The 27790-nt window shown below is 42.8% G+C and overlaps 1 protein-coding gene and 1 non-coding gene across 2 annotated transcripts in view; one reads left to right on the top strand and one right to left on the bottom strand.

The window, feature by feature from the left end:
* The window catches only part of GPC3 (glypican 3), a 432499-nt gene that overhangs the window by 403053 nt on the left and 1656 nt on the right, over positions 1-27790 (bottom strand). The window lies entirely within an intron of this gene.
* On the top strand, positions 7808-7944 carry LOC119930241. The gene has a single exon (XR_005451726.1). It is a non-coding gene; the product is annotated as a small nucleolar RNA SNORA7 (small nucleolar RNA).

Below are 27790 nucleotides of genomic sequence, written 5' to 3'. Positions count from 1 at the left end.
CCCCCCAAAACACCCATAAGGGACGGTTTCCAACCGCCCACAGGCGACGGTTTCCTGACTTTATCCCATGCAGACTAATCTTGGCTACATAACCTCTATGTCTCCCCTTCCCCACCATCTTTCCCTTCACTGCTATCACCCCCTGTGTCGAAGAGGCACTATGTGGGGAGAGGAAACTGCTACTTACATCCAAGGTCAAAGCCTGGGCCCTGTCTGCAGTACTTCATTACTGCACTGACCCCAGGTTATGCTAGTTAATCCCTCCAAGTGAAATGAGAAGGGAGAATGAGAATGGTAAATTGGATGTTTCCACTAGGGAATCTGGTCCATAAGCGGAGTATTTGACAACCATAAATTGGCTTCCGGCTGCATCCAATTAGGCTTCCCTAGTTGGATGGCCTGCTGTCCCTACACAAACTCATCTGGCATCAGGAGACGAGTGCCAAATTATAATAAACAGGGAGAATTTGTTTTACGTCATCCGCCAATGCTACGTAGTTCTCCATTGGGAAACTTCCCATCTGTGACAGCCCCATCATTTATCACCTTATGTTTAATCACACATGTTGAACCTAAAGCTAAATATATCTGAACTAGTAGATAAGCCTGGTTTTCACTTCACCGATTCTTCTGGCTTCCAAAACTCACTGCAGCAGATGTTTAAGCAGTCCACAAAGGCCATTTCAGCTGCCGTAGGGTATTGAAAATGCCAGTATTACCATCATAATGCTGGTCTTGTAAAAATGTTGTTCAAGGGCTTAAACAAACAACTGCTTCCCTATGGCAACAGAGTTGAGAAAAATATTTGCCTAATTAGAAGACAGAAAATAAATAGAAACTTCATTTCCTGCATAATACAGGAGTTGAAAAGAAAGGGGGATTGGATTTCTGTTGCTGGATTTTTCTTCCATTGCCTTGGCAGTTTAGGTGAACTGCTCCAATAACCTGGCTCCAGTCTCAGTTTATCCATTTATAAAATGGAGTTACGAGAAGCAGCCCCCTCCAAACATCCCAAGAACATGCTGAGAATTCACGAGACTTTAAATGTACTTTCGGCTCCCCAGGAGAAAAGAGTTACTTTTTCCCAGTAATTCTTAAACCATGAAATATTTGAAAGAGAGAATATATTGGATTTAATTCTGAGTAATGGATAGCATCTAGTTTAGAAAGCCATTTTGTAAGTGTGACCACAACTGCACTAAAATTTAAACATTCTTGCTTTGGGGGAAACCCCCCAAAAAAAAACCCAACTCAAGGGTATAATTCCTTGAATTAAAAGGGTTAGCTTACAAAAGAGTTAGTTGAAAGGGTTAGCTTACAAAAACAAGTCACTTAGAAAAAGTTTGAAGGCTGTGAAAATGCTAATTTTCACACACATCAGATGACCAAACTAAATTCATCCATTTGTTCTTTCAGGAATGTTTACTGAGTACCTAGTGGATGCAGAACATTGTTCTAGGTGCTTGGGAGAGTGCTATAAAAAAATAAAAGACCAAGGGCCAGCCCTGGATGGGCTTGCAATCTCACTGGGAAAATAAGCAAGGTAGCTCAGTGGAAAAAAGCACAAGCCTCAGAGTCGAAGACCCTGGGTTCCAATCCCTGGGTTCAGAGGAGCCAGGTAGGCCTGACTGTCAGCTGGTCATGAGCTAAAATTGAGGATGGCTGGTACGGAGAACGGGTCCAGACTGTGGTCATCGGACACAATATCTCTGAGGATTCACATCAACAGAACCCACTGTGCCTTCAACCATTTCTTAAGCCATCAGAAAGCTTTAAGAAAGATGTGGGGACGGTTGGGGGAAAGCGAGGGGATCTTGCAAAAACAAAGAGGGGAAAGGGGTAATAAAAACTAAAAAGAGCAACAACCGAAACATACCAACGTCCATCACACATCCACATGAATCAGATCCAAAAAGACAGAGTACAACATATGGAGGTAGGGCCAGTCTTTTACATTACATGAAGATGGGTTCAAGCTAGCAACTTTAACTCAGGAAGGAGATCCCAGGGTCACTATTGACTACTCATTTAATCATCAATCCAATGAATGGCAGTGAGGAGAAAAAAAAAGAACAGGAAGGAAAAAGAGGCATCGTTTTGCCACTATATAAAACCATGGGATATCTCTATTTGAAGTTTTCAGTGCTGCATCTTGGGAAGAACATAATAGAGTTGAAGACAGTACAGAGAACGGCTGTTATGATGATCAGGGGAATGGGGACAAGATTGAAGTTTGAGGTCACTGGATGGAGACTGTGAGCCCATTGTTGGGTAGGGACTGTCTCTATATGTTGCTGACTTGTACTTCCCAAGCACTTAGTACAGTGCTCTGCACACAGTAAGCACCCTATAAATACGATCGAATGAATGAATGAATGTGGGGAACCTGGAACTTCTATTCACCAAAACCTTGGGGATTATCCACTGAAATATGAGGGTGATGGAATCATACACAAAATACTTCTTCACACAGCAGATTGTAATCTTATGAATTCATAACCACGAGAAGTTGTGTAGGCAGAAAATGTTTACAAGGGGTTTGGTCAAATTTATGCCATTTGTGGTCCTTAAATTCATTCATTCATTCAATCGTATTTATTGAGCGCTTACTGTGTGCAGAGCACTATACTAAGCGCTTGGGAAGTACACGTTTGCAACATATAGAGACGGTCCCTACCAAACAGCGGGCTCACAGTCATTACTAGAAGGAAAGTTAGGGCTATACAGTGTAAAACATAGGAATTTATATATCCATAAACCTAGGTTCAATGTGAAGGAAAACAACTATGACAGGGTTCCTCTCAAGCCTCCTCATACTACTCTGAAAAAAGTAAGTACTGAGCTAGATAGCCTGTTCCATAATGGCTTTTCTAATGCCGTTATATTATAAAGGGCATCCACGACAAACAGTGGACTGCCAAAGCAGCAGAGTTCCAAGACCGTAGAGCCCAACAATCAAATCAGTGGTACTTACTGAGTGCTTACTGTGTACAGAACATTAATTACGCACTTAGGAAAGTATAATACAATAGAGTTGAAAGACACTGTCCCTGCCCACAAGGAGCTCTTAGACTATAGACTCAAAATGAGGTAGTCAACATCATAAAAAAAAAGCACATGACCCTAAAAACACTATCACAGTGCCTCTGAAGAATGAAGATGGTACCACTCAAGATGTGACTTTGCCTAGCCCAGCAATTCTATTAATATATTAAGATGTGGCACTTGTTCCAGCTACTGAGAAAGTCAACCTGGTGGATGAGTTCAGAAAATGGTTAAGTAATGTGGCCTGATGGCATGCTCTGCACACAGTAAGTGCTCAATAAATACGATTGAATACTTGCTGAAATTATCTCACAGGGAATGCACTGCTTAAACACTTGCATAAGCTTTACCTCAGCATACCAAACATTGAGAAGGTGCCACATCTCAAAGATGCCACTTTCAAGGCAAAAGACATGGTACCTCACTGGCATCAGTTGTTAAAAATGTCCCTTTTAAGGTGCTTTAGGACTGGCTACTATAGAATATTATAAACCACGACTGCCAGAATCACAAGATGGCCTCAAGACACATGGCAGCATAGAAGAAAAAAATCAATCTTTTCAGCATGTCCAATACTGCAGAAAAACAAGGGAGTAGCTCTGAGATTTTGTAGGTTTTATGAAAACAGTATAACAATCATCAGTAACCCCATCAGTAGCCTAGGCTTTTGCAAATGCTTTGAAAAGCTCATCAAGATTTTCAAACTGCTCATGTCAGATCTGGCTGTGCCCTAACTGAACCACTCCCCAAAACTACTGGATAAAGCAGGGTGATCTGGTTGGGTCAGACTGTTCAATATATTCTGTATAACCAGTTTGGAGGTACAAGAAGAGACCAGGGCTCTGGTGCTAAAATGTGCTTTAAACCCTCTGGGAAACACTTCTAACACGGTGATGCTAAAGTCATCACGGAATATCCAAGTGATGATTATTCTAGGGTTCCTATATGTGGAAGACTGCAGCCTAAAAGCACACCCTCAGTAGGACAAGCAAACAATCAATGGACTTTACTGAGTATTTACTCTGTGTAAAATACGGTACTAAATGCTTGAAAGAGTATAATGGAGTTTGAAAATACCATTCTGTCCTCAAGGAACTTAAAATCAAGCAGATGCAAATGACTGTAAACCTCTTCTTAGAGTCAGCCCAGAACTACGGACTGACAAGAAGTTGGCCAAGAAGTCAAGAATAAGGTACGGTTAGTACGTGAGCTTAGGAGGAACCAAATGGGTGAGTTGGGGATGTGCAGTTGAAGAGAAGCAGCGTGACCTCGTGGAAAAGAGCACAGGCCTTTCCCAGCCCCGCTACTTGTCGTCTATGTGACCTATGACCAAGTCACAACTCCTCTGGGCCTTTCGTCATCTGTAAAATGAGAATTAAAGCCTCCTACATCAGCTTTAGACTGTGAGCCCCATGTGGGACAGGGACTGTGTCCAACCTGATTCTCTGGTATCTACTCCAGTGCCTGGCACAAAATATGGGTTTAACAGGTGCCTTTAAAAAATAAAGAGTTGATATGTACACTGGGGAGAGTTGGTGAAGCAATATGTACAGAACAACGTGACAATGGCAGCAGCATTTAAAATAGACTGGGGAGGTGACCAGAGCTCAAGAGACCACTGAAGAAGCTGATACCATAGTCTAAACGTGATATGACAGAATGAGGAATAAAGGAACTCACTTTGATCAGAAGTTTGAGGATCCTGAGACAAAAAGGCAAGTGAAAGCAGTGCCAGGGGCTGCACAAATATGACTACAACAGAGGATCATCATCATCATCATCAATGAGCTCTTACTTTGCGCAGAGCACTGCACTAAGTGCTTGGGAGACTACAATACAAAAGAGTTGGTGGATATGGTCCCTGCCCACAGTGAGCTTGCAGTCTAGAGGATCTTTATTATGGAGTACTCAGGATGGTAGGTCAAATACTGATTTTTTGTTGTTATTATTATTAGTAGTAACAGTATTAATAAATAATTATTGTACTTGTTTAGCATTTACTATGTGCCAAGCACTGGGGTAGATGCAAGTCAATCAGGTTGGACACAGTCCCTGTCCCACAGAAGACTCACACTCAATCCCCATTTTACAAATGAGGTAACTGAGGCCCAGAGAAGTTAAGTGACTTGGCCAAGATCACGCATTAAACATGTGATGGAGCCAGGATTAGAACCCAGGCCCATGTTCTAGTGCCTAAACCATGCTGCTTCTTGTTGGCTATAATGGTAATAGTAATAATAATAATTACGGCATTTGTTAAGCACTTACTAAGTGCCAAGCGCTGTTCTAAGCACTGGGGTAAATACAAGGTAAGCATGTTGTCCCACTTGGGGCTCATAGTCTTAATCCCCATTTTAGAGGTGACGTAACTGAGGCCCAGAGAAGTTAAGTGACTTGATGGTGATGATGGTATCTGTTAAGCGCTTATTATGTGCCAAGCAGTGTTCTAAATGCTGGGGTGGATACAAGATAATCCGGTTGTCCCACGTGTGGCTCACAGTCTTAATCCTCATTTTACAGATGAGGAAAGTGAGGCACAGAGAAGTTAGGTGGCTTGCCCAAGGTCACACAGCAGGCAAGTGGCGGAGCCGGGATTAGAACCCATAGCCTTCTGATTCCCAGGCCCGGGCTCTAGCTGCTACGCCATGCTACTTCTCCAAGGTCACATAGACAAGTTTGGGCAAGTTACTTCACTTCTCTGTGCCTCAGTTACCTCATCTGTAAAATGGGGATTAAGACTGAGTGCCCCAAATGGGACAACCTGATCACCTTGTATCTACCCCAGTGCTTAGAACAGTGCTTCGCATATAGTAAGTGCTTAACAAATACCATTATCATTATTATTATTATTATCTGGAAGAGCCAGAATTAGAACCCACGACCTCTGACTCCCAAGCCCAGGCTCTTGCCTCTAAGCCATGCTGCTTCTCCCATGGCTTTTCCCAGTAAATTCCACTGTCAGTGGTGTCATCTTTGAAAGAGGGGAATAACTACTTCCCAAGCGCTTAGTACGGTGCTCTGCACACAGTAAGCGCTCAATAAATACGATTGAATGAGTGAATGAATGAATGAACTAATTTATAGCCATATTTTCCAAGTGCCTACTATACTAGGCACTTGGAAGTATTCAACAAAAGTCCTGGTTCCTCCCCTCAGGAACTTATTCTAAGAACTAAGAAATGAAGAAAAATTCAGCTTGAAACATGATATCCCAGAAAGTTATTCAACCAAAAATGAAAAACTGCATTTTCTTCGCAATACTAAAGGGAAAGTATGTGCATTCTGGATATGAAGACAACTAAGCACCTTGAGAGCAGGGATCAGCATGTGTACTGACGTACTCTGTACTGCACTCTACCAAGCACCTAGTACAGTGCTCTGCACATAGTATGCACTCAACACCACTGATTGATAATGAAAAATAATCACTTAGTGGTATCTACTAAGCACTAACTCTGTTCAGAGTACTGCACTACTAAGCACTTGGGAGAGTTCGATACAACAGAATTAGCAAAAGTGTTCCTTGCCCATAACAAAAAGCCCTAGTTACTACTTGAGTGAAATTACATGCATTAAGTCTGACTCTCCAATCAGGGCTGAGAGAGAGGGAAGCGGTAAACCTACATCCATTACAAAGCTAGCCATGGAATATAGATATTCTAGATGGCCTACAGCCACTACCCATGGACCAGTTATCCACAGGAACCAGGAATGGGTAGGTAATACAAGAGGAAGCAGTAAAAAGTGGTTCTCCTTGGCATGTCTCTGCGGAGGATATCCCCTGAGGGGCTACATTCACTCACAACGGTACCCAGAGTCACCTAACTCATTTCACAGAATCCAGAAGATGTATGAATTCTATCCAACCCTGTCAATTTAACAGGGTATTCTTCAGCACTACTCCCTATAAGGCTATAGCTAACCTATTCTTAAGCACTTCTCATGACGACACTTCAAACATTTTCCCCAAGGGATCTCCCCAAAGCCCAGCTCAAATGGCTGATCTAAATTTAAGTTTCAAGCCACTGCACCTTGTAATTACATTCTCAACCACTGTAAATAACTGTTATGACTTTTTGCTTCCCTTATAGATAGGAGCACCCAGAAAAGTAGCCTCTTCCTTTTGGTTCCACACATGCAAAAGCAAAACTGAAAGGAAATCAAGTCAGTTGTTCCAATCATGAGGGGAGAATCAAACCTATTGATCATTTTTCTCCCTTATTTTCCATCTGCGGGTTGGTCTCTGCGTCTATAATGAAATGTTACAGTGCTGTGGCATTTATGCCATCTTGGGGAATAGCAGTGTAAATGCTCCACTAATTTTGCACATCCTCAAACACAACAATGTCAGAACTTCAGCACCTGAACGGCTGTGAAAGACAGAATTCTTCTCCTGCTGTATAGAAATGGGATTTCAGATTTCTCAATTATCCATCCTGTTAGCCATTTATATATGTGTAGTAAACTACCGTCAAAGAAAAGATTTCCTGAGAGAAGTGTGCATGCAAGAGGAGTAGACAAGAAAATTAACACATACCAACTCCAAGAGACATGAGAACAATCTGATGCAGAGATCAGGAGTGAAAGGATGTGAGATCACTTTCTCTGTAGCTACCGTAAAACATTTTACTGTTTCACTGTTATTAAGGCAACATTGAGAAGAATCCTCAATGATGCTGGAAAGCGACCAATCATTTTGGCCCTTATAAATTTGCTTACATTTTCCTTAACACTCATGTTTATATGTTTATTCAATAATTCACCCCTCTCAGGAGCTACCTGGAGAGTTTCCAGTATTCTACCAGTCTCAACTATGGGAGGGAGAGTCAAGCAGCGGCATACCCATTCCATTCCTAGCTTGGGCAGTGGCTAGCGAGTGGAAGGCAGTCTGCTACAAGTCAAAACTCACCCATGCTGGGCAGCAGCGGCATGGAAGAGAATTGAGGGTGGAGACTCAAGTTTACTGCGCAGAAGGAGGGGTTGGTAAACCACTTCTGTATTTTTACCAAGAAACCTCTATGGATACTCTCCCAGAACGACTGCAGATGGAGATGGGGAGTTCTGAGAGAGATGTGTCCATGGCACCGCTATGGGTCTGAGACAACTCGTCAGCATAAGAGAAGATTCAATTATTTACTTTGACCATTCAATTTGTATATATTTCCATGCTCACTTCCTCATTAAGCCCTCTTTTCCCCTACTCCCTCTCCCTTCTATACCCCTTAACGATGATATTCACCCCATCCTCAGTTCCACAGCTCTCGTGTATAAATCCATTATTTATATATATTAATGGGTGGCTCCCCCTCTAGACCATAAACTTCTTATGGGCAGGAAACGTGTCTACTGTTGTACTTTACTTACCCAAGCACTTAGTTTAGTGCTCTGCACACAGAAAGCGCTCAATAAATAACATTTTCTATTTAAAAATCAAGTGCCTTTAGGGCAAATAATTTGTCACTTTCCTATGTTGCTCTTCCCATACAACTAGTAAAGGGGACCACACCAAACAAGGGTGGGAGGGGCCACAATAAATGCTACTGCTGCTATTAGATTCCAAAGTATTAAAATTTAAAACCATATCCAAAATGGGAAAGAAATTTGGGGGTCTCACCCCACAATTTCCCTTAAAAGCTTTTAAAAAGTGTCATGAGTCTTTAAACACTAGACTTAACTATTTTGCTGAAATGCATATACATTCATCCTGAATATAAGCTTGTACGTATTTACTATTCTACTTATTTTGTTAATGATGCACATATAGCTTTAATTCTATTCTGATGATTTTGACACCTGTCTACATGTTTTGTTTTGTTGTCTGTTTCCCACTTCTAGACTGTGAGCCCGTTATTGGGTAGGGACCGTCTCTATATGTTGCCGACTTGTACTTCCCAAGCACTGAGTACAGTGCTCTGCACACAATAAGCGCTCAATAAATACGACTGAATGAATGAATAAGCTATAGAGGAGCCACACCTACCCAAACCCAGTTTGAAGATTGTTGAATTAATCATTTCAAATAAGCTCCTGAAGAATCCAACATAATTTCTATATTGCCGTGCCCCTCCTAACAAGTCGTACAGAGTCAACCCAAATGAACGAGACATAGATAGCAATAGTATTAAGTGCTTACTGTTGTGCAGAGCACTGATTTAAGCACTAAAAAAAGTTTATAGGTGGGATTTAGACACAGATCCTGTCTCAAGAGGATCACAATCTAGGTAAATTTTTGCAGTTGGCTAGGGAACTGCCGAAACTCAGATCTTTCCAGAATAGCCATTTCCCAAATCCATTCACCAACTTTACTGGGGCAACTTCAGCAGCAGTAAACCCAAGCCCTAAGTAGTTTTTCTAGTAGTCTTATAATACAGATGATCTTGCACAACTTCCAGAGCTGCATAATTTAGGGAAATCACAGCCAGGGCAAATTCTCCACTACACTTAGACTGGTCTTGAAGTATTGCTGTGAGGAGAGATTGATGTCTGTGACAAATTTTCACCAATCTAGCTCATGATAAGAGCTTTACAGCATGAGTTAGTGTGATCTAATGGGAAGAGCACAGGGTAAGAATATCAACCCTCTATGTTCTCTTCCCCTGCCCTCCTGTGTGACGTCGGAACTTGTTACAACCTCTCTATGCATCAGTTTCCTCATCTGTAAGAAGGCAGTAACACTACCCGCCTTTTTCTGAGGATAAAGCAATTTGGAACAACAAAGAGCTATGCACAAATTAATGATATTATTAGTATTTTTACTACTACATCTCAGCTACTAATGTTGTAGGAAAAAATCCAAAGGGTCTGTGGAACTTGATACTGCTTCCCATTGCTGGGGGAGGCAGAGCTGTCAAGAAATTTGTCCTTTGAGGTAAAGAAACTGAGTAAACATAGTAACATCACAGGTATGCTGGTCTTCCATTTTTTTCATTGTCTGGAAAAGTCAAGTTTAGAAAAGCCAGTTAAAAGGCTTGCAAATAATAACCCAGGCTTCAAACAATTTTCACTGAAAAGGTGTTAGTATGGGATCATATCCAACAAACCACCATTTTTCCCCACCTTCAAAGCTCTTCTAAAATCACTATCTCCCCCAAGAACCTTCCCTGCCTACCATTTATTTTCTCACTCTATTTGCCCTCCCCACTGTATCATCTATGCACTTGGGTCTGTACCCCTTAAGCACTTTGATACTCACTCCACCCCCAACCCAACAGCACTTATGGGCATATATATCCCTATACTCTGCCCCTTCCCCTATCTATAAGCTATTTTAATGTCTGCCTCTCCCAAATACACTGTAAGCTCCTTGAGGGCGGGGATCAGGTTTACAAACTCCCAAGCCCTTAGTAGGCATTCAATAAATACCACTGGTTGACCCATTTAGATTTTAGAGAAGCAGCGTGGCTTAATGGAAAGAGCTTGGGAGTCAGATGTCGTGGGTTTTAATCCCGGCTCTGCCACTTGTCAGCCATGTGACTTTGGGCAAGTCACTTAACTTCTCTGTGCTTCAGTTACCTCCTCTGTAAAATGGGAATTAAGACTGGGAGCTCCACATGGGACAATCTGACCACCCTAAAGGCCACTGACCACCCTATATATTCAGTATTTTTATTTTGGCTTCCAGTTGCCCGCCTCCCTCCCGCCTGGGCTTCTGGCGCAGAGCACTGAACCTCAGAAACAACACAATGACTCTGGAGCAAATGAGGGGGGCTAGGAGTCCCCCACAGCCAAATGCTCTAAGTCTGGCAGACATCCTCAAAAGGTCCCCTGTGTCATCCCAGCATTTGGCTGAGTGAGGTTGCATAATATATGTAACCTAACATATATCTGATACTTCCAGCTCAGCAAAGGGGCATCCAATATTTTTGAGTGCTGGCCGTGGCCACCCAACTGACGTCTCTAAAAAGGACACGTTTCCCAAGGGAAAAATTGTGAATTGCAAAAATTTATTTTAAAATACTCCTTGAAAAATGTCTCTCTCATTCGGAATACCAGAGAGTTTTAGGGTCCTGCTCTTCTTCCCTTTACAATCAAGAGAGCAACCTGCATGTCAGAAATGATTAAGAGAAAACTCAGTTTTCTTGTAAACTAAAATTTCAAACTTCTCCGCTTAACTAAATGGAAAAAAAACTGCTACATAGGCAAAAGCATCATTAGTTCTATTCAGACAAGGAGACTAATCTGAAGAGATTGCTGAAGAAGAAAGCTGATTTTTCTCCTCAAGGCAATGGTTTCTGCCTATGTTTACAGGCTTTTAAATAAGCAGACAAAAACCAAATTACCTCATTGTCTCTAAGACCTGCCTATAAGAGTGAATGCCGCCAAGGGACTATAACAGCATGGACATGAGTTCTCAAACAGGATTCTTCCCCCTCTAGATAGTAAACTCATTGTGAGCAGGGACCATATCTCCCACTATTATTTTGTAGTAATAATAACAATAATGGTGCTTGTTAAGCACTTACTACGTGCCAAGCAGTGTTCTAGGCACTGGGGCTTAGATACAAGGTCACTGGGTTGTCCCACATGGGGCTCACAGTCTTAATCCCCATTTTACAGATGAAGTAACTGAGGCACAGAGAAGTTAAGTGACTTGCCCAAAGTCACACAGCTGCCCAGACTGAGCCCCCTTTTTCCTCTCCTCCTTCCCCTCCCCAGAGCACCTGTTATATGTTTGTACAGATTTAATCACTATTTATTTTACTTGTACATATTTACTATTCTATTTATTTTGTTAATGATGTGCATTTTGCTTTAATTCTATTTGTTCTGACGACTTGACACCTGTCTACATGATTTGTTTTGTTGTCTGTCTCTCCCTTCTAGACTGTGAGCCCGTTGTTGGGTAGGGACCATCTCTATATGTTGCCAACTTGTACTTCCCAAGCGCTTGGTACAGTGCCCTGCACACAGTAAGCGCTCAATAAATATGATTGAATGAATGAATGAATAAATGACAAGTGGCAGAGCTGGGACTAGAACCCACAACCTCTGACTCCCAAGCCCGTGCTCATTCCACTAAGCCACGCTGCTTCTCTGCACTCTCCCAAGCACTTAGTATAGTTGCTTGATTGATTGATGCCTCTCACACACTTCCTCAGCATGGAAACGGGAGCAGATATGAACAATGAAGGCAACTCTGAGAAGTTAACAAATACGATAAAAAGGTCAAGTAAATAGCTGGTCACACAAATTAATTGGGCTAGGCTTCCTGGAAGAGATACGATTTTAGAGGAGTTTTGAAGATGGGGAGCGTTGTGATCTTTCAAATTTGAAGGGGGAGCGAATTGCAAGCAGAAGAAAGATCCCGAGGCAGAAGTCAGAGGCGGGAGAGCTATGAAAGAGGCAATAGTAGGTTACTAGCATGAGAAGAAGAAAACAAATTGGAGTGTAGCAGGAGAAGATGTGTCCAGGAGACAGCAGATCAAGTGCTTCAAAGCAGGGATTTCTGCATGATGCAGAGGGGAATGGGGCTCTTGAAGGTTTTTGACAAGTGGGAGGTATGTGCAGAGATGTTTCAGAACACTGATCAGGACAGTGGTATTTGTACTTCCCAAGTGCTTAGTACAGTGCTCTGCACACAGTAAGCGCTCAATAAATACGATTGATGATGATGATGATGATGAAAGGGGAGAGACTGGAAGCAGGGAGGCAGGTGAAGAGGCTGAACCAAGGTGCTGAAGCAAAGGGGCTGCTGCCCTTCCCTGGCTCCTAGGGCAATGAGTCTGCTCACCCTCCCCTCAATCCATTCCTAGATGGGAGGGAGAGCAATGTTTTCCACACTATGAAATCCACCCTCCCTGGGCCCAAGAATGCTGCTGCCCTTTCCGCCCCTTTCAAGTCCCTCTAGACTGGAAGCTTAATAAGGGCAGGGAATGAGTCTGCTAATTCTGTTGTACTGTACTCCTCCAAACACTCAGAACAGTGCTCTCCACGTAGTAAGTGCTCAATAAATATCACTGATTGATTCACTTCTTTCCCTGGCTCTGGGTCTCACCCTCCTTCCTGCTCTGTGAGTCTTGTGTAGGAGGCAGGAGTTGACGGTAGCCATAAGTGGTGAAGTGAACAGAACCAAAGAGAAAATTTGTTTCAATTGATCCCTTCTGAGTAACAATGACAAAAATGCAAACTTGGAACTTGCCGGCAATTATGCTGACAAGACCAGTACAGCCACATACAAACTCTATGGAAAGCATATGATTTTATAATTGATGATATGGCAGATCACCTGATCCTGAGCTCAACACCAACCTCCAGAATATTAAAGGAACAGAATCCACACCAGAAAGATTTAGAAAATTAGAAACAATTTAATCACCCAGCATCCGGGCAGAGAAACAAAAATAGCTTTGTTTCCAGGGGCTGAGAGGACTGATGAGGCACATATTAGAGATCGAAAATGCTTGGTGAGCAAATATTTATGGAAGCTTTTTGGGATAGTGCCCTACGCCACCTACACTCCATCATTCTACAGGCCACCCAGTTCAAACAGAAGTGAGAAATGAGTGGCTGGGAAAACAAAATCCTTACAGAGAATAAAAATCTTGGTGCTGCAAAAATCCTGCTGGGTAAAACCACCCCCAACTATGAAATATATAGGATGGGAATGTACAAAAAATTGAGGGTGAGGGGTCCCCTGGTTTTTGTACAAGATTCTGAACTAGTTCTGAGAAAGTGAAGTCACTGTAGTGAGAGCGGTCAGATGGCTGAGCCTATGAGGACCAGCGACTTCTTCTGGCTAAGATCCACAGTGATTACATTACACTCATTTTCATTTAGCCAAAGGGCTTCTCTTTTTCTTACTACCGCATCACCAGGTTGTTGGTTAAATATATTTTAAGAAATTGGAAACTCAGCAATTTCAGTAGAGGTTTAGGTAGTAATTTATATAAAATGTAATGTTAAAGCACTGGTTGACTCGACATCATTGGAGCAGCAGGTTTAACATCAGAGTAGCTCATCAGTGGGAACTTCTAATTCTTCAAGACAGATGTTTGAAGGAAAAAACAAACACAAAAAAAGCCACCACCAGAAAATGAAACCTGAAAAAGAAAAACACTTCTTGAGTGAGGTTCCCATTATTAGGGAAATTTATTTACCATGCAGAAAGTGCTAGAAATAGTTGGTGCAGTAAAGTGTAATTACAGCATGCAGTTATCCTAGATGGGACAAATCCAAGAAGGGAGCAGATTGCAATTAAAGTAGTGACTATCACATATTTACTTATGCAAGCAGCAAGTACATTTCAGTTTTGATAAATGAGTTATAGCTTCATAATTCAGGTAGCAATTAATCTACTAATTTGGGGACCAATCATCCAAAAACATGCATTCTCAAGCACTGTTCCATCCAGGTAAAATAAAGTTAGGGATATTAAAAACTCCCAGGTACAAGGAAAAACTCAAAAATACACACGAGCACACACGCAAAAAAAAATGCATATGTTTGTACAAACGTTCCTCGCTCCAGGTGAGTATATGTGTGGGGCACTTTCCTTGGTAGCCCTAGCAATGTTAAACTTATTTGCCACATAAACACTGGTCTGTTTCAAAGCTGTTTCTAACCTGATAGAGTGAGAGATACCAGGCCCCTTCACTAGGCTTATCCAAGGCCACTATTCAAATGCCACTTTCAGCAAGATTCCATCACCAGAATCCAACTCACACATGCTACTTAATTACAAATTTTTAACTTAAATCCATGTGCGATTCCCAGTAAGAAATTCCTTTCAAACCTTCCAATCAACAGATCAATCAAATGAGTGGAGTTTTCCTTGGTAATAGATTTGACTTTCCTTTGTTCATTCATTCATTCAATAGTATTTATTGAGCGCTTACTGTGTGCAGAGCACTGTACTAGGCGCTTGGAAAGTACAAGCTGGCAACGTATAAAGACGGTCCCTACCCAAAATCAGGCTCACAGTCTAGAAGGGGGAGACAGGCAACAAAACAAAACATGGAGACAGGCATCAAAGTCGTCAGAACAAATAGAATTAAAGCTAGACTCACAGGGAATGGGTCTGTTTGTTTCTTGTTCTACTGCGCTCTCCCGGGGCACTCGGTACAGTGCTCTGCACACAGTATATTTTATCTTCTTTCCTATCAATCAGTGGTCTTTACTGAATGGTTACCATGTGCAGAGCAATCAATCAATGGCCTTTATTGAGCACTTACTAGGTGCCACAGTGTACTCAGTGCTTGGGAAAGTACACTTCACTGTTGGTAGAGATTTTCCCTGCCAATAAGGAGCTTACAGTTTAGAGGGGCAGACACACATTAAAATAAGTTCTGGATACGTACATAAGTGCAGTGAGGCTCAGGATGGGGTGAATATCAAAAGTTAAAGGGTACAGATCCAAGTGCATAGACGATTCAGGAGGGAGAGGGAATAGGGGAAATGGGAGCTTAATCGGGGAAGGTCTCTTGGAAATATGATTTTAATAAGGCTTTGAAGGTGGGGAGTTGCAGTCGATTATGAAAGAGGAGGGATTTCCACGACAGAAGGAAGACCTGGAGAAGGGATCGACAGCAGGACAGACGAGACTGAGATACAGTGATCTGGTCAGCACTGAAGGAGTGAAGAATACCGGTTACGTTGCAGTAGGAAATCAGAGCCGTAAAATAGGCAGGGGTGAACTGATTGAGTGCTTCAGAGCTAATGGTAAGGAGGTTTCTGTTTGAAGTGGAGGTGGGTGAGCAACCATTAAGTGACTTTTAAGTAATGGGGACATGTGAACTGAACGGTTAGAAAAGTGATCCAGGCAGCAGAGACAAGTAAGAACTGGCATGGAGAGAGACAGGAGGCAGGGAAGTCAGCGAGGAGGTTGATGAAGTAGTCGAGGAGGGATATGATAAGTGCTTGGATCGGCATAGTAGCAGTTCGGATGGAGAGGAAAGAGCAGATTTTAGCCATGCTGTGAAAGCAGAACAAACAAGATTATGTGACCTTGAACATGTGAGTTGAATAAAAGTGATGAATCCAGAATTGCTCTAAAGTGAGGCTTGTGAGACATGGAGGATAGTGTTGTTGTCTACAATAAAAGGAAACAAAGGGAGAGGATGGGGTTTGGGTGGAAACATGAATTTGGTTTTAGGCATCTGATATCAATATTAGTCCATTAAATACATTTCAAAGAGCTTACTATATTTATAAACCTCTGCATGTGAACAAGATCTCAGTGGCTGTAGATAATTAGCTTTTCTGTGTGCCAGGGCTGAATTTTTAATCCAGGTACATATGCCTTCCATTTATGAGGACACACTCACTCCCAAATGTAACACAGTCAGTGATGGTGGGGGACAGAAATGATGTTCTTGTTCACCGGACAGGAGCATAATGTTTTATGTTTAAATCTCAAGCACAAGTTTTTCCTTCGGTCGCAGAAGTGATCCTGGGGATTAAATACCTGTCCTCCCTATCCCTTAACACTGTGATCCCCATATGGGAAAGGGACTGTTGTCCATATGATTGAATTTTATCTACCCCATTGGTTAGTACAGTATTTGGCACATAGTAAGTGCTTAGTAAATACCATAATTATTATTATTACACTGGTCTTTAAAGCAGTCCAGGACTAGGGCTGTGTCCTTGCGTGTACTACAAAATATTCAGTGAAAACTAGTGTTCCAATAATAATAATAATAATAATAATAATAATAGGATTTGTTAAGCACTTACTATGTGCCAAGCAATATTCTAAGCGCTGGGGTAGATACAAGGTAATCGGTTTGTCCCATGTGGGGCTCTCTGTCAATCCCCATTTTACAGATGAGGTAACAGGCACAGAGAAGTTAAGTTTAAGTGTGCCCAAAGTCACACAGCTGGCAAGTGGCGGAGCCGGGATTAGAACCCACGATCTGACTCCCAAGCCTGTGCTCTTTCCACTAAACCAGGCTTCTTCCTGCACAGAACACTTCCAACATCACATGATGTTTTATTGTAGTGTCCTTTCCAGTCACCATGCTTTCCAAATATATAACTTCATCCTACCTAATTCCACTTGGGGTGAGTTCCCAATGATTCAACCTCAACTCCACATCGTAACTAGAGACATTCCAATGTGAATTTCTCAGCAGATGGATGTTCAAATGCTCATTACCTCTTGGATGGGCAGAGCTTTGGGCAATGGCCATGACAGATCCATGTGATGAAATCGCCTCCATTATGCAGGGTAATTTTTCTCCCCATACTCTAGATTGGGTTTCACACCCAATCACAGGCTCTTCTGAAGTCTATCAAGATGGTCACCCATACCCAGGGGCCTCAATCTACAGCTACCAGAAGCCACTACTCAGGAGTTCCAATTGGCTGATTGCAGCCACCGGAGTCCTTCAACAGCCACTTCTGATGAAGTTGTTCCTGCACTCCAGACTGTCCAGGGCGTAGTGTGGGATGGGGGCTCACCTTCCCAAACATCCAACATTCCCTCTGCAACAGGAAACATCGACACTGGCTGCAACTGCCTTTGCTTTTTGAGAGTATAATGGTCCGCTTCAGAGATACTGCCCCTCAAATAGTCTTCCCCTCACTCACATGCCACACTGGCAGTAGGAACCCCAGGGTCTCTCCCAAGATAAATTAGGCACTGGCTAATCCCAACTGGGCTGTGGAAACCTTGGACCTTCCGGACCATTTTTAACACTGGGCAAAAGGACTAGCTGTCCTCAGAGCCCTCAAAACCATAAAGAGGTCATCTTATGGCCATCCAACTGTACCATCTCTGATAATACTAATAAAAATAGAAATAATAGCAATGGCATTTGTTAGGTGCTATGTGTCAAGCAGTCCAGGACTAGGGCTGTGTCCTTGCGTGTACTACAAAATATTCAGTGAAAACTAGCGATCCCATAATAATAATAATAATAGGATTTGTTAAGCACTTACTGTGTGCCAAGCAATATTCTAAGCGCTGGGGTAGAAACAAGGTAATAGGTTTGTCCCATGTGGGGCTCTCTGTCAATCCCCATTTTACAGATGAGGTAACAGGCACAGAGAATTTAAGTGACTTGCCCAAAGTCACACAGCTGACAAGTGGCAGAGCCGGGATTAGAACCCACGATCTGATTCCCAAGCCTGTGCTCTTTCCACTAAGCCACACTTCTTCCTGCAAAGAACACTTCCAACATCACATGATGTTTTATTATAGTGTCCTTTCCTGTCACCATGCTTTCCAAATATGTAACTTCATCCTACCTAATTCCACTTGGGGTGAGTTCCCAATGATTCAACCTCAGTCTAGAGACCGTAAGCTCACTGTGGGCAGGCAATGTCTCATATTTTACTCTTCCAAGTGCTTAGTACAGTGCTTTGCACACAGTAAGCGCTCAATAAATATGATTGAATGAATGAAGAGGGTAGATACAAGTGTATTAGGTTGGACAAAGTCCCTAAACCACAGTTTATGAAGAAGAAGGGACAGGTTTAATCCCTATTTTACAGATGAGGAAACAGACACAGTGAAGTTAAGTGACTTGCTCAAGGTCACACAGCAGACACGTGACGGAACCTGGATTAGAACGGAAGTCCTCCAACTCACAGGCCCGTGCTCTTTCCACTAGGCCACACTGCTTCTCTGCCAAAACCTCAGGCAAGCTAAAAATCATCCTTCCACGTACAAGTACACAGCAAGCTTGTCTAAAGTAATCATGTGCTTTGGGGAGAAAGCAGGGACAGTGGGCAGTGGGGAGAATAAGAATAAGCAGGAAAAAGAATGGGGGGAGGGGAAAACTGGGTTCCTGATCTGTCCCTGAGAATCTTATTCCAAAACGGAACCTGGTACAATATGCCTGCAAAGTCACAGGCTAAGGAGATTCAGCTGTAAATAAAAGTTTATCACATTATGACATTAAGGAATTCTTACTGCGATAATCATACCTCAAGTCGTCTCAACTATCTGGCATGGTCCTAGGTTCTAGACTAGTCAGAGAGCCTGGTTTCTAGGAATTTGCATTCTAAGACAGACAAAAACAAATAAATCACATTCACACAGAACTGAGATAAAGCAAATGCAGAAGCAGGTGCTTTCAAAACAAATACATTTGCATTTACAGTACCTCCTGAGTGATCATGTCTGGAACCTTTCCAATTACAGCAACATGCTTTTCTAACAAATGAGTGGCAAGTCAGTACTTAAGATCCACACCTTTGTATATGGATTATAAACTGAAATTGGCAAGGCCATTTATAGCTGCATTAGAGTACAAAAACTCCATTCTTTCTGGTTCCTTATGTCAACACAAAGAGTATTTTCTCCAGGGTTGATGATAGTAACTCTTCCATTTTTTAGCCTACTTTAAACATCAAGAATTTCAGCTGTAGGGAGAGAAGTAGCAGACTTTGCCCATACACCAGATTTTTTTAAAAACCTAAATAAAAAATACATATGACCCCATTTTTTAAACTAACACCGAGTTTTCTAATGCTGCAATGAAATCTGCTCCATGAGTTGAGCCCTGTCCAGTCCTAGAGAGTGACACATTCTCATATTTTGCTTCATTTACTCCACTCCGTTACCTTGTCTGGGCTCCTGTCATCTTTGCCATTTCAGCTTTCTGCAGCTGTTTTCCAAGGTTTTTCCCTGATTAATTACCACCTGTCTGGTCCACAGAACAAGTTCCCTCAGAATCCTTAACTGTAACAGGTGTTTGACAAAGGAGACCTTCCTTCATCTCCTCTAAAGCTTCTCCTGGCTAAACTACCCAAATAGCCCAGTACACAACAGGAAGCAAACTTCCCTGAATATTTATTTGAAAATGATCGTGCATTTAACAGCTATACAACATATTAACAAAATAAATACAGCAGACACGTGGCAGACCTGGGGTTAAAACCCATGTCCTTCTGCCTCGCAGACCCATACTCTATCCATTAAGCCACACTGCTCCTCTTTCCTTTTGAGGAGGTGATGACTGTTTGGACAAGCAAGAGAGAGGAGGAGGGAGATTTGGGTCTGAGCCCCGAGCAGAGCCCTTGCGTGACCAGAACTGCGGTCCGGCACTCTCTCTAGGTTCGTTCACTCATTCAGTCGTATTTATTGAGCGCTTACTGTGTGGAAAGCACTGTACTAAGTGCTTGGGAGAGTACAGTATAACAACAAACAGACACATTCCCTTCCCACAATGAGCTCACAGTCTACAGGGTTGTGGAGAGAGTGCATGCAAGGAGGTGGGAAAGCAGAGAGGGGGAAGGGCCTATCCTCAGGGGACTTCCTTGCATACTTAGAGCAATAGGGTAATGGAAAGATGGGGGTAGAGGTGGGTTCATACTCTGATAGTAAGGCTAATCCTTGGCAGGCTGGGGAGTAGGAAAAATAATGTGGCCACAGAAGTATATTGTCCACATAGCGCAATCCTGACCTGTCATCCAGTGATAGGTGAATGGTGAATTCTATGCAAAGTCAGCGTCAAAATTCCCAGTAGAAGACTACTTTTGAAATACCCTTTCCCCATTGGAACTTGGCCAGTGGGTAAAAAACAGCCCGTTGTTGGGTAGGGACCGTCTCTATATGTTGCCGACTTGTACTTCCCAAGCGCTTAGTACAGTGCTCTGCACACAGTAAGCACTCAATAAATACGACTGAATGAACGAATGAATGAATCAGCAAGATAGTTAACCCTATGACAAGGAAGAAGTGGGGAAAGGGTCTTTATAACTAGCTAACCTACTTAACCACTAAAGAGCCCCTTACGTTTGATCTGAAGGACCAAGTTATCAAGGGATTTACCCCTCCTCTCTCCAGCCAAAGTCATCAATCAGTAGTATTTATTGAAAGTCTTTGGTGTGCAGAGGACAGTAGTAAGTATATCTGTTTATATATATTAATATCTGTCTCCTCCTCTAGACTGCGAGCTCATTGTGGGCAGGGAATATGTCAGTTTATTGTTATATTGTACTCTCCCAAATGCTTAGTACAGTAAGGGCTCAATAAATACACCTGAATGTATGAAAGTGCTTGGGAGAGTTCAGCAGAGGTAGAAGATAGTTACCCTCAGAACCTGGGAGTCAGCAGTTTTATAGCTTTCTATTTAGATAGAAGAGCACTTTGGTTAGGACTACAATTCTAAAGTTTCTGCTGTTTTCAAGAGTTTGGAATTTGTCAAACACCACGAAGTGTACAGAGCTAGTACCTGAGGGAAAAGTGCAAAGAGCCCACCAGTTTGTGGTTATGAAGGTTTTTGTCTCTTGCCCTCTTTCCACCCCCATGAACGGATTTACTGTTTTAGGCAAGGAAAATTGGCAAGTAACTGGCTTATGGTCCAGCTGTCATGGGGCATCATTAATGAATACATTCATGAGTGCTTAGTTTAAAGACTGTGAGCCCGCTGTTGGGTAGGGACCGTCTCTATATGTTGCCAACTTGTACTTCCCAAGCGCTTACTATAGTGCACTGCACACAGTAAGCACTCAAATACGATTGATTGAATGAATGAATGAATGACCTTAGGCATGTCACTTCACTTCTCTGGGCCTCAGTTACCTCATCTATAAAATGGGGATTAAGAGTGTGAGCCTTTTGCAAGAGAGGGACTGTATTCAACCTGACTAACCTGAAACAACCCCAGTGTTTAGAAAAGTGCTTGGCACTTAGTAGGCGCTTTACAAGTACCATAATTATTATTATTATACATCTCCCTGAATTCTGTCCTAAGCACCCCAGTGGTGGCAAGCAGCGGGGAGGAGAGAGGGTGTCGGGTGAGAGGAAGGAGGGAGTGAGCAGGCAACTGCTCCTTCCTTTGCCCAGAAACCAGGCTCAGGTCATGACAAACCTTGTCCTCTCCCTGACTTTCCCATCTCTGTTGCCGGCACTACCATCCTTCCCGTCTCACAAGCCCGCAACCTTGGTGTCATCCTCGACTCCGCTCTCTCATTCACCCCTCACATCCAAGCCGTCACCAAAACCTGCCGGTCTCAGCTGCGCAACATTGCCAAGATCCGCCCTTTCCTCTCCATCCAAACCGCTACCCTGCTCATTCAAGCTCTCATCCTCTCCCGTCTGGACTACTGCACCAGCCTTCTCTCTGATCTCCCATCCTCGTGTCTCTCTCCACTTCAATCCATACTTCATGCTGCTGCCCGGATTATCTTTGTCCAGAAACGCTCTGGGCATATTACTCCCCTCCTCAAAAATCTCCAGTGGCTACCAATCAATCTGCGCATCACGCAGAAACTCCTCACCCTGGCTTCAAGGCTGTCCATCACCTCGCCCCCTCCTACCTCACCTCCCTTCTCTCCTTCTACAGCCCAGCCCGCACCCTCCGCTCCTCCCCCGCTTATCTCCTCACCGTACCTCGTTCTCGCCTGTCCCGCCATCGACCCCCGGCCCACGTCATCCCCCGGGCCTAGAATGCCCTCCCTCTGCCCATCCGCCAAGCTAGCTCTCTTCCTCCCTTCAAGGCCCTGCTGAGAGCTCACCTCCTCCAGGAGGCCTTCCCAGACTGAGCCCCTTCCTTCCTCTCCCCCTCATCTCCCTCTCCATCCCCCCCATCTTACCTCCTTCCCTTCCCCACAGCACCTGTATATGTGTATATATATTTGTACATATTTATTACTCTATTTATTTATTTATTTTACTTGTACATATCTATCCCATTTATTTTATTTCGTTAGTATGTTTGGTTTTGTTCTCTGTCTCCCCCTTTTAGACTGTAAGCCCACTGTTGGGTAGGGACTGTCTCTATATGTTGCCAATTTGTACTTCCCAAGCGCTTAGTACAGTGCTCTGCACATAGTAAGCACTCAATAAATATGATTGATTGACTGATTGATTGATTGATGACAATGGACTTGGTGCCTCAGTGGCTGGGCTGACAACGAGGAGGCAACTGAAGGGACGACCTGAATAGGGCCACCACATGGCACAACCCCTGCACCCCTACCCCTCCAAGAAGTCTGGTGGTGCACTGACAATGTAGCTAGGACACCCCGGTCCACCTCAGTTTTTTTTTCCTTACCAGAACACTATTCTGGAATGTCTCAATTTACTTCCCCCACAATCTCAAAGGATTCTCCTGCTCCTATGTGGGCTCTGGCTGGGGCAGAAGTCATCTCAATTGCCAATCCTTATAAACCTTATCAGATAAGGGCAAAAGACATATCCAGTAACCCCAGGCAGCAAATGTCCATCAGGTCAACTCAGGTCACATTTTTTTAAGTGGTATTTGTTAAGTCCTTACTATGTGCCAGGCATTGTACTAAGCACTGGAGTAGATGTAAGTGAATCAGGTTGGACGAAGTCCCCACCTCAACCGAGAGCTCACAGTCTTAATCACCATTTTACAGATGAGGTAACTGAGGCACAGAGAAGTTAAATGACTTGACTGAGGTTTAACAACAAACAAGTGGCAGAGCCAGGATTAAAACCCAGGTCCTTCTAACTCACAGGCTTGTGCTCCATACAGTAGGCCATGCTGCTTCACATATGGGACACAATTCCACGGAGGCAGAACATAAAACTAATTTTCATCCCTTCCCATCCTGACTTGAAATAAAAACTACTAGTAGCAGCAAATCTCTTTCATTAAATAGAAAATGACACTGCCAAAATCGGACCTGTCAAGAAACATGTGAATTCTGTCACTTTTTTTTTGTCTAGACATGTGTTTGTCCCCTGCAGACCTGATTGACATATTATAAGAGATGTACAAGGCAGAGATGGTGCTAAGGCACCAGAATTTTATTCCTATGAAATCTCCAAGAAAAAAAAAAAAGCTACACCTATGGCTCAGAACCACCCTCTAAGCAAACAGTAAGATCAGACTGAAGGATCTAAATCCATTTTGTGACAAACAATAATGAAGACCTTCAGCACTATTTTTTTTAATAAGTTGACTGATTTCAAATGCCATTTAGTCTCATAAGTATTAGTATGAGATATACATTGTCCTCCCTAACCCAATTCTGCTTAACAGCCGAAGTTAACAGTCAATCCAAATGCATCCCTAAGTGAGCCAGGGAATTCTCTTCACTGTCTTTACTGTAACTGACCAGCACTTTGTCTGGGACAAATAAAGACATAATGCAGCCAAAATACAGTGGGTCCAGACAGCTTAAAATAAGAAATAAGTTGAATGGTCATACCATAACAACCTTACAATTTGCAATTCTCTTTAAATTTCAAACTTCTGAATCACAGGAGTAAATTACACATTTATAACTTTGAAATTATAGAAAATTATACATAATATTACACACTTGATTTTGCATTTAGATCACCATTATCATTTCTGAAATGCTAATAAAATACCTCAACAACAGTCATTATGTTTATCACCACGTTTTCTATAGCCCCACATTTGAATAATCATTTTCATTTAATGTTTGTCAGAACTGATGGACTGTAAATTGTACATACAGTTAAGATTTCTGAAAAGTGATATTCCCTATAGAGTTTGTGAAATCCTGCGGGGAAATCAAAGAACACTTGATTGTTCCCTGTAGGGAAAGACTTTATAGGACCTACGGATGCCATAAGAAATAAAGCACAAAAAACATATACAGTTGCCACAGGAATCTCCATAAACAAAAAAGTAACACGCACAGAATTTAGGGGATACCCTGCTGTTCCTCCCCCCGCGGTGCGCCAAATCCATCATTTTACATATATCTCTGAATTTCTCTTTTTGCATCTCCCTCCACCAAAATCATGACTTTATAACGCAATTCTTGAAAGCGTTTGCAAGGCAATATGTAATAAAAACCACAAAATCTGATATGAAAACAAAAGCGGGGGAAGCCAAAAGAGCTCCCAAACTAGCAGGAATACCTACCTGTTTCTTATCTGTATCAGAAAAATGGCTGTGGAGAGAACTGAATCGGTTCAGCAGCCTTTTGCCACTGAGAACCACTATACTCAAATTTTCAAGTCTCAAATGAAAGATTGAAAAAGCACTCTAGCCCAGGAGATATCAGCCAACATTAGCAAAGTCTCATCATTTGATAAAACTGCCAGTCTTTCCTTGAACTAGCTTTCTGGATTGATTAAGTCTACTTTCAACCTGAAGGGCCTGTTAATTCAAAATCAGCTCGGATTACCTCCCTAAAGTGAACAGAACTAGTTGGTCCATTCACTTGTAAGCATTAAACTCTTCTCATAAATTGCCCAGATATAACCATTCATTTTAAATCACCAGGGCAATTTAAACTGATTCCACAAAACTCTTGTTATAATTATTTTCCATCAAACAACTTGTCCTAATTAGACTCTAAAGCACACCTTTTATATGCGATCCGGAGCAATTCAATCCTACAATTGTCTAATAGTAAACAGTTGGCCTGCATCCCTCAGAACCAAGGCATTAGTGCATCTTAATAGATTTTGCTTTTTATGGTAAATGCATTTGATGTACCCCAAATGTTTTGGTTTGCTGTTTTCCTTTTTTCTTGTTAACATATTAAACACTCCTATAAATAAAAGGGGGGGAGGCGAGGGGGAAGGAATCCAAAAGTAGATTTAAGATTACATTTAAGAGAAAAGGCATATTGTTTTCTGTTCATTTGTCAACTTCGAAAACTCGGGTTTAGAAATGAAGGTTGGGGGGAGGAATTTGGAGTCCCGTCTATGACATAAAAGCAGCATGGCTCAGTGGAAAGGGCACGGGCTTTGGAGTCAGAGATCATGGGTTCAAATTCCACCTCCGCCACTTTGCTATGTGATTTTGGGCAAATCACTTAACTTCTCTGTGCCTCATCTGTAAAATGGGGTTGAAGACCGTGAATCCCCGTGGGACAACCTGATCACACTGTAACCTCCCCAGTGCTCAAAACAGTGCTTGGCACATAGTAAGCGCTTAATAAATGCCATCATTATTATATGAAGATTTACACCCAGCTTAACCAAAAAGTTTCACCGATGGTAATTTTGCTTTCATCCTCTCAGCAGAGCTGACCCACTAATCCTGGCGGTCCCGCAGGAGGGAAAACTAGACTTCGAATGGAATCCTCAACTTTCCCTGTGGATCTGCCAGCAATGCCCCCACCTGAGGAAATGAGGAGGGTCGCGGGCTCGGGAAAAGGCGGGGATGGCTCCCCTGCCCGGTTAGTAGTAGTAGTAGTAATAACAATAATAATAATATTAATAATAATTCATTCATTCAATCGTATTTATTGAGCGCTTACTGTGTGCAGAGCACTGTACTAAGCGCTTGGGAAGTACAATTTGGCAACATATAGAGACGGTCCCTACCCAACAGTGGGCTCACAGTCTAGAATAAATAACATTTATTAAGCGCTTACTATGTGCCCTAAGCGTTGGGGAGGTTACAAGGTGATTCTAGACTGTGAGCCTGTTTCTAGAATGTGGGCCCGTTGTTGGGTAGGGACCGTCTCTATATGTTGCCGACTTGTACTTCCCAAGCGCTTAGTACAGTGCTCTGCACACAGAAAGCACTCAGTAAATACGACTGAATGAATGAATCAGGTTGTCCCACGTGGGGCTCCCAGTCTTCATCCCCATTTTACAGATGAGGTCACTGAGGCCCAGAGAATCAATCAATCAATCGTATTTATTGAGCGCCTACTATGTGCAGAGCACTGTACTAAGCGCTTGGGAAGTACAAGTTGGCCACATATAGAGACAGTCCCTACCCAACAGTGGGCTCACGGTCTAAAAGGGGGAGACAGAGAACAAAACCAAACATGCTAACAAAATAAAATAGAATAGATATGTACAAGTAAAATAAATAGAGTAATAAATATGTACAAACATATATACATATATACAGCGGCTGTGGGGAAGGGAAGGAGGTAAGATGGGGGGATGGAGAGGGGGACGAGGGGGATAGGAAGGAAAGGGTTCAGACTGGGAAGGCCTCCTGGAGGAGGTGAGCTCTCAGTAGGACCTTGAAGGGAGGAAGAGAGGTAGCTTGAGAAGTGAAGTGACTTGTCCAAAGTCACACGGCCAACAAGTGGCGGAGCCAGGATTTGAACCCACGGCCTCTGACTCCAAAGCCCGTGCTTCTTCCACTGAGCCGCGCTGCTTCGGTACAGTGCTCTGTATACGGTAAGCGTTCAATAAATACGACCGAATGAGCCCACCGTTGGGTAGGGACTGTATATGTTGCCAACTTGTCCTTCCCAAGCGCTTAGCCCAGTGCTCTGCACACAGTAAGCACTCAATAAATCATCATCATCATCAATCGTATTTATTGAGCGCTTACTGTGTGCAGAGCACTGGACTAGGCGCTTGGGAAGTACAAGTTGGTAACATATAGAGACAGTCCCTACGCAGCAGTGGGCTCCCAGTCTAGAAGGGGGAGACAGAGAACAAAACCAAACCTACTAACCAAATAAAGTAAATAGAATAGATATGCAAATAAAATAAATAGAATAAATACGATTGATTGATTGATTAGACTGTGAGCCCACTGTTGGGTAGGGACCGTCTCTATATGTTGCCAACTTGGACTGCCCAAGCACTTAGTCCAGTGCTCTGCACACAGTAAGCGCTCAATAAATCATCATCATCAATCACTAACAAAATAAAATAAATAGAATAGATATGCAAATAGAATAAATACGATTGATTGATTGATTGAAGTGCAAGTTGGGGCGCTCCGGACCCGCCTCCTAACCCAGCCCTGCTGCAGAGAGAACAACTTTTGCAAGAAGGGAGATGGAGTTCAGCGGTTGGAAAACGGCGCTTTTCCCGGCCAAAGTAACGGGGCTGGCCGGGGGAGGAGACCGGGATTCCCGGGCTCCTCGGGCACCATCATCATCATCATCAATCGTATTTATTGAGCACTTACTATGTGCA

This window comes from Tachyglossus aculeatus, chromosome 6 (assembly GCF_015852505.1).
Source record: "Tachyglossus aculeatus isolate mTacAcu1 chromosome 6, mTacAcu1.pri, whole genome shotgun sequence".
In the NCBI taxonomy this organism is placed as follows: domain Eukaryota; kingdom Metazoa; phylum Chordata; class Mammalia; order Monotremata; family Tachyglossidae; genus Tachyglossus; species Tachyglossus aculeatus.
The sequence above is the reverse complement of the archived record's forward strand: the minus strand, read 5'-3'. Positions and strand labels throughout refer to the sequence as shown.